Genomic DNA, 14443 nt, shown 5'->3' with positions numbered 1-14443 from the left:
AAAGTTGGGCCTGAAGTAAGGAAGATATGAGTTCAAATCTGGTATCAGACACTTTCTAGCTTTATGACCCTAGGCAAGTCACTTAATCCCTGTTTTCCTCAGTTTCCTCAATTGTAAAATAAGGATAATAATAGCACAGAACTATTGTGAGAATTGAGATAGTATTTGTAAAGCACTTAGCACAATGCCTGGCACATAGTAGGCTCTTAATACATTCTCATTTCCTCCTTTCTTTACCAGATAACATTCTACCCTTGCCTTCATCAAAGTCATTAATAAAAATATTAAGCAGAGCAGGGTCAAGTAGAGGTCCCTGTGGTATGCCATAATAGACCTCCCTCCAGGCTTATTTGTGTGTGTGTGTGTGTGTGTGTGTGTGTGTGTGTGTGTGTGTGTATGTATGCATGCAATCAAAAAAGTTTTGTGATTACATCTTTTGTCTACCTCAGTTTCCTTATCTATAAAATGGAAATAGCAATTGCACCTACCTCCCAGGGTCATTGTGTGGACAAAATGAGAAAATATTTGTAAAAATATTTTGCAAACCTTAAAGTGTTATAGAAATGCTAGTTATTATTATTGTTCTTAATTCTTTCATTCATATAAGGAATTCCCAGGGCAGAAATGCCCCCTCTCAAGCAAGGACCTGAGAAAAGAAATATGGTACAATGGAAAAAAGATTAAATTTGGAGTCAGATAATCTGTGTTCAAACCTCAGCTAGTATTACCTGTATGACCTTGGGCAAGTCACTTGAAATCTCCGAGTTTCCTCATCAGTAAAATGAGCTGATTGGACTAGGTAACCTCTGAGGTCTTTTCCAGCTCAAAAACTATTATACTATGAACTATATGAAACTTATGGTCTTAGGAGAGCTATATAGAGGTAGCTAGGTAGCTCAGTAGATAGAACCAGACCTACAGATGGGAGGTTCTGGATTCAAATCTAACCTCAGATACTTCCTAGTCATAAGAGAAAGTCTCTTAGCCCCCATTGCCTAGTCCTCACCCCTCTTCTGCCTTAGAACCAATATACAGTATTGATTCTAAGACAGAAGGTAAAGATTTTTTTTAAAAAAAAGAGATTCGCATGGGGATACCTAGTGGATGAGTGACTTGCCCATATCCCCATATTGAATATGTGTCATTGAGAACTTGGATCTTCCTGAATACAAAAGTTGTCTTTCTATCAATTGTATCAGATTGTTTCTTTCCTAGGTCAATGTAGACCCATTGGTCAGTTCTCTCGAATCTACCAGACTCCAGGGGCGCCCTAGTCACCATTTCTGCACTCATTCCACAAAAATACAGAGATACATTTGGAAGTTTCTTAAACTTCAGAAATGCTATGTCCGTGGCACCTCTCTGTTCTGGAAACTCTATCATTAAAGGAAATGAAGTTTGCCATTTAGTGAACCTAAGCTGGTTCACTTCTACATAGATGATGCCAGTCCCCCAGTGACTTGTGACCACTCTCCCACTTGGACCATCTCTAGGATTTGCTATGGCTTCAACAAAAGCAAGCAGATGACACAGTGGCTCTGTGGCTTCCTGCATGAACCTGTTTAATTTTCAAAATGGTCACGAGAAGTAGGTACGGCAAGGAGAGGGGCTGTTGGTGCATTTTCTGAGCTGGGAGGTGAGCGTCGGGCCAGAGAGGAACTTTCTTTTTTTCAGTTTCCCACAGAGCTTGGTCTCTCAAATCATCACTCATAATTGGCTCTGGGCTGCCCAAGTGAATCACACACACGGCCGAAAATAACATCATCACCAGGCGATTTCATCTGAGGGCACTCAGCTGTCAGACGTGGAAGGAAGGGAACGTTTGCTCCATCGGGAAGGTCACAGTAAACTCAGTGGCTGCCAGCCATGTCACACCACAGTCTATCCTCCGTCACCAAGCCTTTCGTGTGGGGCAAAGTATCTGCCTCCCACCACCTGAGCTGCCCAGGAAGCTTAGAAAGGGTGAGGAAGAATTGTCGCCAAGGCTTGCTTATGAAAACAAAATGGTGGGGCTCCTTACAACAACTTCCAACCTACTCCACAGCCCCTTTGAATCTGTTTGATGTATCAATCAAGCAATAGCCATTTTAAAAGCACCTACTATGTGTCAGGCATTGTACTAGATGCTGGAGATACAAAGGCAACAATGAGATTATCCCTGTCCTCGAGGAGATTACAATCTATTGAGTGTGACTCTATTATATATGCCACATATAAAGGAATACACAAGAAATACAATGTAAGCTTGGAGGATGGGGTAATAGTAACCAGGGGTATCATGAAGGGCTTTGTGTATAGGTTGCAGGAAACAAAGGATTCTAAGAGGTAGAGATAAGGATGGAGGGCATTCCAGGAATGGGGCACAGAGAGTGCAAAGGTATGAAGAGGGTAAATGGAGGGCTATGTATGAAGAAGTTGGTTTAGGTGGACCAAAGTGTAGCAAAAGGAATAATGTGTCATAAGTCTGAAAAGGTAAAGTGGGGCCAAGTCAAGAAGGTTCTTTGTTGTTGTTTTTTTTTTAACCCTTACCTTCCATCTTGGAGTCAATGCTGTGTATTGGCTCCAAGGTAGAAGAGTAGTAAGGGCTAGGCAAAGGGGGTTAAGTGACTTGCCCAGGGTCACACAGCTAGGAAGTGTCTGAGACCATATTTGAACCCAGGACCTTCTCTCTTTCATCTGGCTCTCAATCCACTGAGCCACCTATCTGTCCCCAAGAAGGGTTTTAAAACATCAGACATAAGCATGGCATGGACAAAGTGCTTTCAGAAAGAACTAGTTTCAAGTCCTCTGACTGTAAGACTCAGGGCAAGTCACTTAACCTCTCAAAAATGAAGGCAACTATGACCATAAATTACAGGTCACAAGTTGATTTGCATCAGTAGGAGAATTTCCACACTGAAAGTTCCTGAAATCACACAAATGAAATCTGAAGTCTGGACCAATCAGCAAACTGTACTGTAGAATACACCCCACTGGGGATTTCCATGTTAATTGCCTGTTACAGCTCATTAAGATATTTCTGTAAGGATATTGTTAGTACTTACCATGTAATATTGGACATTATAGTTAGCTGTCAATGTGGCAAGCCCCTTCGCTAGTCTACGAGAACCAGAGGGCAGGGGCCATGTGTTCTCTAAATTCCATATCTCCCTTAATACTTACCTCAACGATCTTCATGCTGTGGAATGTAAGCTCCCTGAGGGCAAGGAGTGTTTTATTTTTGTCTTTATATTCTTTATATTTATCTTTATATTCCCAGGACCTAGCATGACATATTTATTTATATTTGTTTTCCCAATATATTTATTATAAATATATTATAAATATAAATATAATATATATTGTGAATATATAGTATATATTGAACATATAAAATATATTTAAATATATAAAATATATATTGTGAATATATTATAAATATAAATTATAAATAAAATATATTTATATTCCAAATACCTAACATACCTTGTGCATAGTAGGCTAAGTGAAGTATATTTAACTGAATCAATAGCTGTTTACAAAATGGGATTTTAATTGAACTGAACAAAAGGGTTTTGAAATCTTGAGTGATGGCTTTCATAGTGACAACAGTGAAATTAGGGTACTTAATTTCATGCTCAACACCCGCACCCTACCACTGATATGTGAGAGTCAGTAGGGCAGCGAGTGACCATCTGTCTTTACTTTTATTGCAGGGGATTTCATGGCTTTTGGCATCAAAGGAGTTTGAAGTGGATTCTCCCTCCCTGCCCCTGTCCACAATCATTTCTGTATCTCTGAAGTCATTGTGTTTGAAAGGAATATTTCCAAGATCGAAGAACAGCTTCTCTTTGGTCTGAGTCAATAATGTCACTGTGGCTCCCTGAGGGCTCCTTCCAATTGACTTCCCCAGTGAGTAATCAAACTGAATGGCCCAGAACCTGACTCACTCCAACCACAGGGTCTCCATCCTCGTTGGAGGTCAGGAAGAACCCTGCTATACTGGTGACTTAGTTTAGTTATCAAACACTTAAAACACAAAGCTCTGAATTAGTTACTGTTGAGTCAGGGAGTACAAAAGGAATAGGAGTCACCTCAAGTCCTTCCTCCACCACCCCTTATCCAATCAGGTGCATATTGGAGAGATCTTCTGAATGTAGAAGCAGCAGGATCTCGCAATATATTGGATATGGGGAGTGCTGAGGAGAGAATGAGGACTAGAGCTCAGTTGGGAGTGCCTGGGAAGATGGTGGTGGTGCCCTCAACAGCAATTGGGTTGTTAGAAAGACAGGAGGGTCCAGAGGAGTTCAGGTAGTAGTATGTGACTTTTTATTTGTGAATATTTTGGTTCCCCAACGACACTACTGAAGGGCAGGGACCCTACCTTATACTTATTGGTGATTGTTCTCTACTGAACCTAGAACATTGTTAAGTACATAATAGACACCTGATAAGTACTCTTTGGAGGAATGATTTGCCTTGATTTGTGTCTTGGGAGGTTTATGATCTAACTAAGAAGACAAGATACACCTCAGGGAACACTGGAGTAATCTCCAAGGGATGTGTCCAGGCAGCCAAATCTCTTATATCTGGTACTGTCTGAAATTTATTGCTTTAAATCTTGATTTTTTGCTTTTATTTTAACCTATTTTTGTGGAAACCTTTCTAAAATGTATTGCGATTGTCTTCTTTTGACACATAAGATTGGGAACACAGTGTATTGTGATGAATAGAAAGTACTTGGTTTGGAATCTGGTGATTTGGGTTCAAATCCCATCTCCCATTCTTATTAATTGCGTAACTCCATGCAAGTCGCTTAAACTCTCATTGCCTCATCTGTAAAATGGTGTTTCCAATATTTATAATCCTTACATCATAAAATTTTTGTGAGGATATCTCTGTGTAGGCCTTAAAGCACTACAGAAATATGAGAAATTATTATTCCTTCCTTGATGGTCAAGGTTCATATTTCATAATGATATAATAGCTGTACTGAGCTATAATGAAAGATGTCATCAGGTGGCTGTTAGCAAGGGGTGGAGATAGGCTTAGCACTATTTACTTATAAACTGAAGGTCCAGACTGCTAGGTTTATTAATTTTTTCAATCTGTTTTAAAAATAATTTTCCTGTTTCTTTCATGACCTGCTATTAGTTTATCTGATTATAATAGCCCCTCTCACTAATGTTGCGTCTATATCTACCATCCTGATTCACGGTCTCATTATCTCTCACCGAGACAATGGCCATAACCTTCTAAAAGGTTTTCTTGCTTTAACTTTCTCCTCACCCCAATCTCTACTCATGTGCCAAACTGAGTTTTCCAAAGCTAGGTCTGACCATCTCATGCTCCTACTCTTGAAACTAGAGTAGTTTCCAATTACCTTTGGGATCAAATATAAAATTATTTGTCATTAAACCCTTTGGGCCTCTTCCTACCTTCCCAGTTTTCTTAGACTTGGCTCCCCTCACATATTCTACAATTCAGGAAGCCTACCTGCCCTTTTTATGCATATCTGCTATCTTCCACATCAGTACCTCAGCACTAGCCATCTCCCATAGATGGAATGCTCCCCTTCCTCTTGTTTACCTCTTAGCTTTTCTGGACTGAACTCAAATGGCATCATTCACACAAAATCTTTCCTTGTCCCTCCCAGTGCCTTCCTTTCTCAGATTACTTTTTCTCCACTCTGTGTATAACTTGTATATATATAGTTCTTTACATGTTGTCTCCTGGGTCTATTTTTGATTCTCTTTGTATCCACAGGATTTGGCACAGTTCCAATCACCTGGCAAACACTTAATAAATGATTATTATAAGTTAGAAAAAAGCCTTATTTTTGTTAAAATGGCACCCCAAGTAATAATAAATTAAAACTGAGGGAGAGAAGAAAAAGTTCTAAGCACAGACTCTAAGAGCTTCTGAAACTATTCTCTGAACACGTGCATAAATATTAGCACCTCTAATTCAATTTAAGAAATGCTGACTCCAAGCCTGCTATGTGCACCTAATGAATTGCCTTTTGACTCCAAGCCTACTATGTACACCCAATGAATTGCCTTTTGTCTCCAAGCCTACTATGTGCACCCAATGAATTGCCTTTTGTCTCCAAGCCTACTATGTGCACCTAATGAATTGCCTTTGAATTGAATTGTTTGCTCAACTGAATTTGCTTTTATAGTGCTTTCAGTTTTGCTCTGGGCTGCTCAGAGGACGCCGTTTCCTTTTTTTCTTGACTATATTCAGAATAGACAAGATTTTCCAGATACGTGGTCTCTGGATATGTGAGACTTTACTGTGTACATGTAAATGCGTGTATACATATGTGTGATAATATAATCATGTTCTATTCTACACATAACAATTTCTAATCTATCCATTGTCTATTCTGTTCTATTTCAGTCTAGATAAATTCATCATTGCTTGACACCACAAAAGCATATACGGACAGAACACATCACTGTGTGCTCCTTGCTTGCTTCCACTTATTCCTGAACAAGACCACAGGTTTAGCTGAGTTTTCAGCCTTTTAGAAAGCTGTCTGATTCCATCAGCTCCATTCTGGAAGGAGAGTAGTGGTCCATTTGTTCTCTGGCATCTTTGAACTATGAATCTGGTCAGTGTCTTTCATACAATAAATTGGGCTGACTCTGGGTATGGACATCCCCATGGGGAAACCCGCTAATTTTCAGGTAAGGCAACCCTGGTCCAGTTCTGAACACTTAGGCCATTCAATCTCAATGAGGTGTCAACACAATTTGAAAGAGGGCTAGAAGCAATGCAAATTTAATTATATAGTACAATAAATAGATAATAGACAAACAGCCCAAGTCACAGCTAATGACTCTAATCCTTTTAAATGGCTTTAAATGGTTCTCCACAGGTGGGCTGATATACCTATAGGCAAAAAGAGAGAAGCCCAGGACCAGGGAATGCCAGAATTAGAACTAGAGAATGTCAGATTAGCTGGTCTAATCCCCTAATTTTATAGATGAGGAAACTGAGGCCCAGAAATAACAGGTAAAACATGACATGAAATAAATTGCATTTCCGAGTATATAATTGTGAGAGAAAGGAAGAAGAGGTGGGAATGAGGGGAGAGAATGAAAGAAAAAAAATTAGACTCTTCTACCAGCTTGGGGGAGGGATTTGCTAAAATAATGGAGAAAGAGATGTTAAAGAGATTAGCAAATTAACCCAGACATTGGTTACTCTACTGGCATCCCCAGGATCTAGAACATTGCCTGGCAAACTAGTAGGTGCTTAATCGATACTTGTTGATTGGTTGATTAATAATGGTAAATCACAGTTACCAGCCTAAATTCAGTCACACATTCATTTCCATCTATTCATTCAACAGACATTTAATCAGACCCTCTTATGTGCAGAACTCCATGTTAGGTGTTGAGGGAGATAGAAAAGGTAACTCAGATGGGCTCCCTACCTTCATGGAGCTGTTAGGCTTGTAGAGGATATGACACTCACCCAGACAATTAGAAAACACAATATTTGTCACAAGGGGCTGGAGTTGTAATTTTAAGCATTTGGTGAGCCTGAGCAGAAAGGTTGTTGGGGACAGATAAGATCCAGGAGAGCTGTAGGAATTTAGAGCAAGATGTTTACAATGGGAGTTTAGCTGAAGAGGGAGAGGGAAGGCATTCTAGACTTTGGGAACAACATGAACAAAGACACCCTGGTACAGTGCTAAATGTAGGGGGTGGGCAGGATGACTTGGGTTGGAATCCCATCTCTGACATTTACTAGATGTAGGACTAGTAATTGAACCTCTCAGTCTTGACTTCATCATTAAAATGGGAATGAGATGGCATTTTGCAATTAGAGTTATATAAATCCCAATGACTATTTAAATTATTTTTATCATCATTATTATTATTAATAGCAACATGTGACCTTGGGAAAATGTCACCGATACTTGAACAAGAAAGTTCTATAATAATAGTAATAGCCAACATTTATATGGTGCTTACTGTATGCCAGGCATGCAAATATTATCTCATTTGATCTTTACAAGAACCCTGAAAGGTAAGTCCTATTATCCCCATTTTACAGGTGAAGAAAATGAAGCGGAGGTTAAATGACTTGCCCAGGGTCACATAGCTTATGAATATCTGAGGATGGGTTTGAACTCAGTTTTTCTTGACTCCAGGCATAGCACTTTAATCACAGCATCATCTAACTGCCCACATAATCTATCACATACTTGAAAGATGGCCATCCAATCTTTTTCTAGAAGATCCCTATTAAGAATAATGAACTCCTTTCTGGGGTAACCCAACCCCCTTTGAGGCAACTATGATTTTTAGGAAATCCTTTTTCCCTCAAACCCTAACTTTCTGCCCTAGTAACAATTCTAAGACAGAGGGGTAAGGGCTAGGCAACAGGATTAAGTTACTTGCCCAGGGTCACACAACTAGGAAGTGTCTAAGGTCAAATTTGAATCCAGGACTCCCTGACTTCAGGCCTGGCACTGTATGCATTGTGCCACCTACATGTCACCTACAGAAGGCTTCACTGAAACTTTCCTCTGCAGTTTCTTTTTTTTTGTACCTTATTCTGCCCTGTCAGGCCAAGTAGAACATGCCCAAGCCCCACTTGATGTAAAATTCCTTCTATTTTTAGAGAAGGACCTGGTATTTTTTCCTTTTCTTTGTATCTCCAGCATTTAGCACAGTGCCTAGTACAGAGTTAGGGCTTAATAAATACAAGTTGGCTTGAATAAATTTTGGTGGCATGATCTCAGGCCCTCTCACCATGCTGGCGATGCTCCTTTAAGTGTGCTTCTTCACATACAGTGCCCAGAAGAAAACATAATGCCAGTCTCCTGGGGTCAGGCAATGAGATAATTATCTCCTTTCCTAATCCTCCACACCAGGTCTCTTGACACATAGCCTGGGTTCACCTTACCTTTTTTATGTTGTTGACTCAACTTAAGCTTACTGTCCACTTAAACACTACAGATCTTTTTCATGTGCCCAGCAGGAAAAAGGGGTCAGAGTGGGAGTCATCTTCAGCTGCAGAGAGGCTAGAAGGACCTTATGGCATAGATAATGGCAAAGCTGAAGGGTGGATGGCAAAGCCCAGGGATCCTTAGGGTTCGTTGGCAGGTCAGAAAGCAATGCTTGGCATCTGAAGGATGCAGTGGAAGGTCAGATGGGGGTCCTCCAATTTACCAGAAGAATTATGGTTAGTGATTTCATGTCTACCCAAGCATTGTTATGCCCATTTGTTAGCAGGCAATAGTGGGGTGCAGAGTCCCACTCCAGTGGGCTGAGGGGCCCCAGCCCTCCACCACTGAAAAAGGAGAGTGGGCTGAGGTGAGGGGTATTAGAGTAGAATAAAGACCCTGGGAGGAAAGGATAGTTAGGATGGAGTCTGGACACTGGGTAATGGAGGGACAGCGTCTAAACAAAACACTTAAAAGGAGAAGGGGTCATTGGCAAGAAAGGTAGATGGGGAGAGGGCTTCCCTTGGGGCCTGAGCCTGGGATCTGGTAACATGAGTTAGGTGAAAGGATAGGTAGCTCATGTTGTATCTTTTTCCTATTGCCTACCACCCCCAATTCCCCAACCTTCAGAGGATCAGGATCAGGCAGATAGGAAGCTGAGTCAGGGTCAGGAGACAGCAGTTCCACCAAGAATCTAAGGGCTTCTTCTCCCCTGGTGGCACATCTAGTTCTACCTATCTTTCTTCCAGGTTCTGCTTGAAGCATCAAACTAGCCTAGCCCTACCTCACCTGTTGATCTGTGACTGGTATCAGAAAAACTCAGAAAAAGTCAACCTCAGCCAACCTGTCTTGCTGAAAGGGAAACAAATGCTGCTAATTAGCTTTTGGGATGTTGCTGGGGACTTGTTGTCTCAGATATGTACCACCATCGTGTGATAATCACTCGAACCCAATTAAACAGTATTTTTCTTCAGCAAAGTGACACGTCTGACTTCACACCATTGCAGAGATAGGAAGGCTCTGCTCAGACAGATGGTGTTTGAACAGGCAGAAGGTAGAGAGAATTTCATCCAGAGATGGGGCAGCAGGCAAGTCCATAGGAACCGCTCTAGGCTGTATTTCAGCAACTTTGATTGAATCAGGTCTGGGCGGGAGATTTTCTAGGAGAAGATGCATAGAAAGCTTGGAGTGGAATTAGGTGGCAACAGCTGATAAAGCTGGAAGTAGAACCTCTGAGAAATGGTGGAAAGAACAGGAATTGCAAACTCCTTAAGAGTAGGGAGCTAATGGTTCCATCTCTCTCTTTTTTCATTTCTATATCCCCAGCACCTTGCATGGAACCTTGCCCATTGTAGGTGCTTGATAAATATTTGTCCATCTAGGACTGCTAGGCAATGGGAAGAAGCCACTGCCACCAGGAATATCCTTAAAGCCTTTATCTCTCCCCTTTCCTTTCTGTGTCAACCCAGACAGTCCCCAAAACCTACCCAGTATGTTAGAGCAGATTGACTGCCATCAGTACAAATGCTCTACCACCTTGCTTTAGCTACTTGACTGCTTAAAGGGTTTGAATGAAACAACTCCATTTCTGATAAGATGGAAGAGCACAAGGACCTTACCTGACATTGCCTCCTAAGATCACCATCTGTCCTACCACCTTGTAGTCTCTTGGCATGGTTATCCTAACTACTTAAGCACCCTAGGGATCTAAGGTGGGCTTCAGCTCTAGCCTTGAAGACTTCTGGCTCTTTCAGTCTGTCTACCTTGCAACTCAATTATCTTCTCTGTGTTGTCTCCCTCAATAAAGGCATCATTTTCTTGCAAGTAGGGACTATATAGTTTTCTAATCTGTATCTCTATCATTTAGTATAGTGTTTGACACATAGTGACTACTTAATAAATGCTTTTCCATTCATTCAGTCTAATTGTATTTATCAGATTAAACAAATTAAGAAAAGAAGAAAATAAGGAGAAACTGAGCAGAGGAGTGGCTTCTAAATTAATGATGCTCTTTATGTAGAAAGAGAGATTTTTTTACACAACAAAGAGTAGTGAGCTCTTTCCCATGTTCACTAATCACTCTTGTACAGCTAGCCTCTCGGGTATTGGAACACAGCTACCATGTCCTCCTGAGTCTTCTCTCATCCAGATGAAATATCTTCAGTTTGTTCAACTGATCCTTGGATGGCATGACTGACAGGCCCTTGACCCCATCTGGCCATTTTCCTCTGACCTGGCTCTAGTTTGTCCACATCTCTCCTAAAATGTGGTACTCAGAACTGAACTTTTTGCCTGACCATGGCATAATAGTACAAAATGATTACCCGCTAGGAGGCACAGAAGAAATCTGGGCTGGAAATCAAGAAGATCTGAGTTCAAATCTAGCCTCAGAGACTTAATTGCTACATGGCCCAGGGCAAGCCATTTAATTTCTGTCTGTCTCAGTTTCTTTAACTGTAAAATGGGGATCATAATAACACCTACCTCAAAGAGCTGTTGTGAGGATAAAATGAAACCATATCTATAAAGTACTTATCATAGTGCCTAGTACATAGAAAGCACTTAATTCATGCTTGTTCTGTTCCCTCACTATATCTACCTAGCCCTAAACTCTTGAGCACACTTCATCCTAGCCATCTTATACCCTACAAAACTGAACCTCCAGAAACTTTACCTTAGACCAGGGATCGGCAACCTTTTTGGCCGTGAGAGCCATAAACACCACATTTTTTAAAATGTAATTTCGTGAGAGCCGTACAGTGCTCACAGTGCCGCTCCTGTAACAGTGCCTCCTGCAGAAAGAGCCATATCTGGCCCACAAAAGAGCCAGATATGGCTCGAGAGCCATACGTTGCCGACCCCTGCCTTAGAGGAACTGAGCTATTCAACCCTGGAACTCCCAACACATGGCCATGTTTTCCTGCTTGGTTGGAATTTATTCTGGTTAACTAGCAGCAGACTTCTGACTATGTTTCACTCTGACCATCTTCTTTTTATTTTTACTATGTGTGCAACTTATCTGCCTATCCCCACTCCATCCTTTACTCTGAAAACAGCAATCAATGTTACCATTCCTTTTGGAGAATGTCAATTAATTGCCTTCAGGTTCCACTCACCAATCCTGCAACTTTCCAAATCAAATCACCCTTCCCTAGTCACCACTACCCTTTAGGCATTGTCTTCTCTTATTAAAAGGTTAGATCCCAAATGGTTAGGGCTCTCTTCTTTGCTATTTGTATGGTCAGCATTTAACATAATGTTTGGCATATAATAATCATTTAATACACTTTACAAATTTATTAATTCATGTGAAAGCTCCATATTTTTGCTAAAGATTTGCTTAAGATTGCTATTTGTTTTTTTAATTGCCAGGCCACACTATTGGCTCATAATTGGTTTGCAGTCTGTTATGACCCCACACACACAGCCCTATATCTCTGTATACTATCTGTTATGTTGTCACATATGACTTTCCTTTAACTTTCCCTGAAAGATATTTAAAAACAAAAAACAAAAAAACTATGGCTGAGTTGTTCTTGGAAACAAAAGCTCGAACTTATACTGAAGTAATCCTTCTAATTTATAATGTATTTTCCAGTTTAAAAGGTTCTCCTTTTCATTAGCTATTATTTCATTTGATCAGAATAACAAGTGTATACTATGAATATCAAATTATCTCTGTTTTAAAGATGAGGAAACTGAATCTCAGATAGATCTTGCCCAGAGTCACCTAGATGGCAAAAGGGAGAGCTAGGATTTGAACCTGGATCCTCTGACTTGAAACTCCATATTCTTTTCATTCTTTGACTACAAGGTCACACTGATGGTCTTGAAGGTCTCTTCCTTTTCCTCATTGTGGACAGGGGAAAGGGACTGTTATAACTATTGTGGAAAAGGGTAGACAGAAAAGGTAAGTTGGGACCATAGAATGAGTGAATATAAGAAAAGGCATTTTAATGTCCCCATAAAATGCTAGATACTGTTCAAAGAGTTTGGGATACTTATACAAGAGAGACAGAAAAACAATCCTTGACATTTCCAGCTTACATTCTAATAGGAGGCGATAATACACATTGGGATGCAATAGTTAAGAGAAGTATGTTTATCCCTAAAAAAAGGTTACAGAGAATCTGAGTGGAGCCCTAGGATAGTTAATAACCACATCCTTTTCAGAAGCTATGGTTACCTTGATGACTATTTCTATATCAGAAGTAAGGGGAAGTGGATGGCTGGGTTGTGTGAAAAAGTAGTCTTTGAAGTTCTGACAGAGTCCCTGAGTGTAGTGATTAGAAAAGACTGAACCAAAGGTGTCTGGGCCTATCTTCCTGGCTTCTTCCTGTGACAGCTGGACCTAGGTGCTTGGCAACAACATTTATTAAACACCTTCTCTATGCAGGGACTGTGCCAAGTGCTGAAGATAGAATGATAGGGTCCCAAACCTGTAGTCCCTCTATGTACAAACTAAAACTACAGACAGGTTAAACTAGAGATAATCAATAGAGAGAAGGCACTAACCCTTCTAAGACTTGGGAGACTGAGAAAAGTTCCTTGTACAAGGTGGAATTTTAGGTGGGGCTTGAAGAAATCCAGAGAAAGTCAGGCACTGAAAATGAAGAGAGAGAACATTCCAGGCATGGGGGAGAGCCAATAAAAATCCACAGGTTCAGGAGATGGAATGTCTTGCACTAAAAATAATAGGGAGGTCAGCAAGGATGACGACAGAAGATAAGATATAAAAAGGAAGGAAAAGAAAGGAAGAAAAAAGCCAAGTTGCAAATAAATGGTTTTGCCATTCGGTGTCAAACAAAATATTTTATATTTGATCCTGGAGATAATAGGGAGCCACTGGAGTTTATTGAACAGGGGTGATAACGTATTCAGATCTGCATTTTAAGAAGATTATTTGAAAGCTAGTGAAGGATAGAGTGGAGGATAACTTGAGTCAGGGAAGGCAACCAGAAAAATAGAGTTTTAGAGCTGGAATGGAATTTTAAGTCATCAAATTCAACATTTTATAGGTGGAGAAACTTAAGTTCAGAGAGGTTATGACGAGAGTCACACTATTAGTTAATTGTCTAAAGTAGGACTTGAACTTAGGTCTTCCTGATTCAGTAAAGTGCTATATCCACTACCCATAATCTGGCCTCTGCTTAAAAGCCTAGCTAGAACACCTTGTTAATATGGTGCTTTGAGCCTCTTGAATCCTCTGGGTGATGGTAATAAGATTGTGTGTTTAGGGCATGTATGGGACTCAGAATGGAAAGAATTAATACAAGCAAACTAAGATAATCCTTTTCATCACCACCAATGCCATCCACCATCCACATTAGGGGCATTAGCCCTAAGCACTCTTAGAGAACCCTTTCCCCTTGCTACTTTGTCCTCATCACAGGAAAATCCTTTACTGCCTCAGCTCAGATGCCCTCCAACAAGAATGCTCTAAGATTCTATGATTCTCAAATCCACTTTGGAGATTATGGAAATGGGTATGGAGAAGTG

General features: G+C 40.5%; 1 protein-coding gene across 1 annotated transcript in view; it reads right to left on the bottom strand.

Annotated features, from left to right (window-relative positions):
* CSMD2 (CUB and Sushi multiple domains 2) overlaps positions 1 to 14443 on the bottom strand; it is a 1000214-nt gene that overhangs the window by 763036 nt on the left and 222735 nt on the right. The window lies entirely within an intron of this gene.

The sequence above is a fragment of the Gracilinanus agilis genome, chromosome 3, assembly GCF_016433145.1.
Source record: "Gracilinanus agilis isolate LMUSP501 chromosome 3, AgileGrace, whole genome shotgun sequence".
NCBI classification, from domain to species: domain Eukaryota; kingdom Metazoa; phylum Chordata; class Mammalia; order Didelphimorphia; family Didelphidae; genus Gracilinanus; species Gracilinanus agilis.
This window is presented reverse-complemented; position numbering and strand designations above follow the sequence as displayed.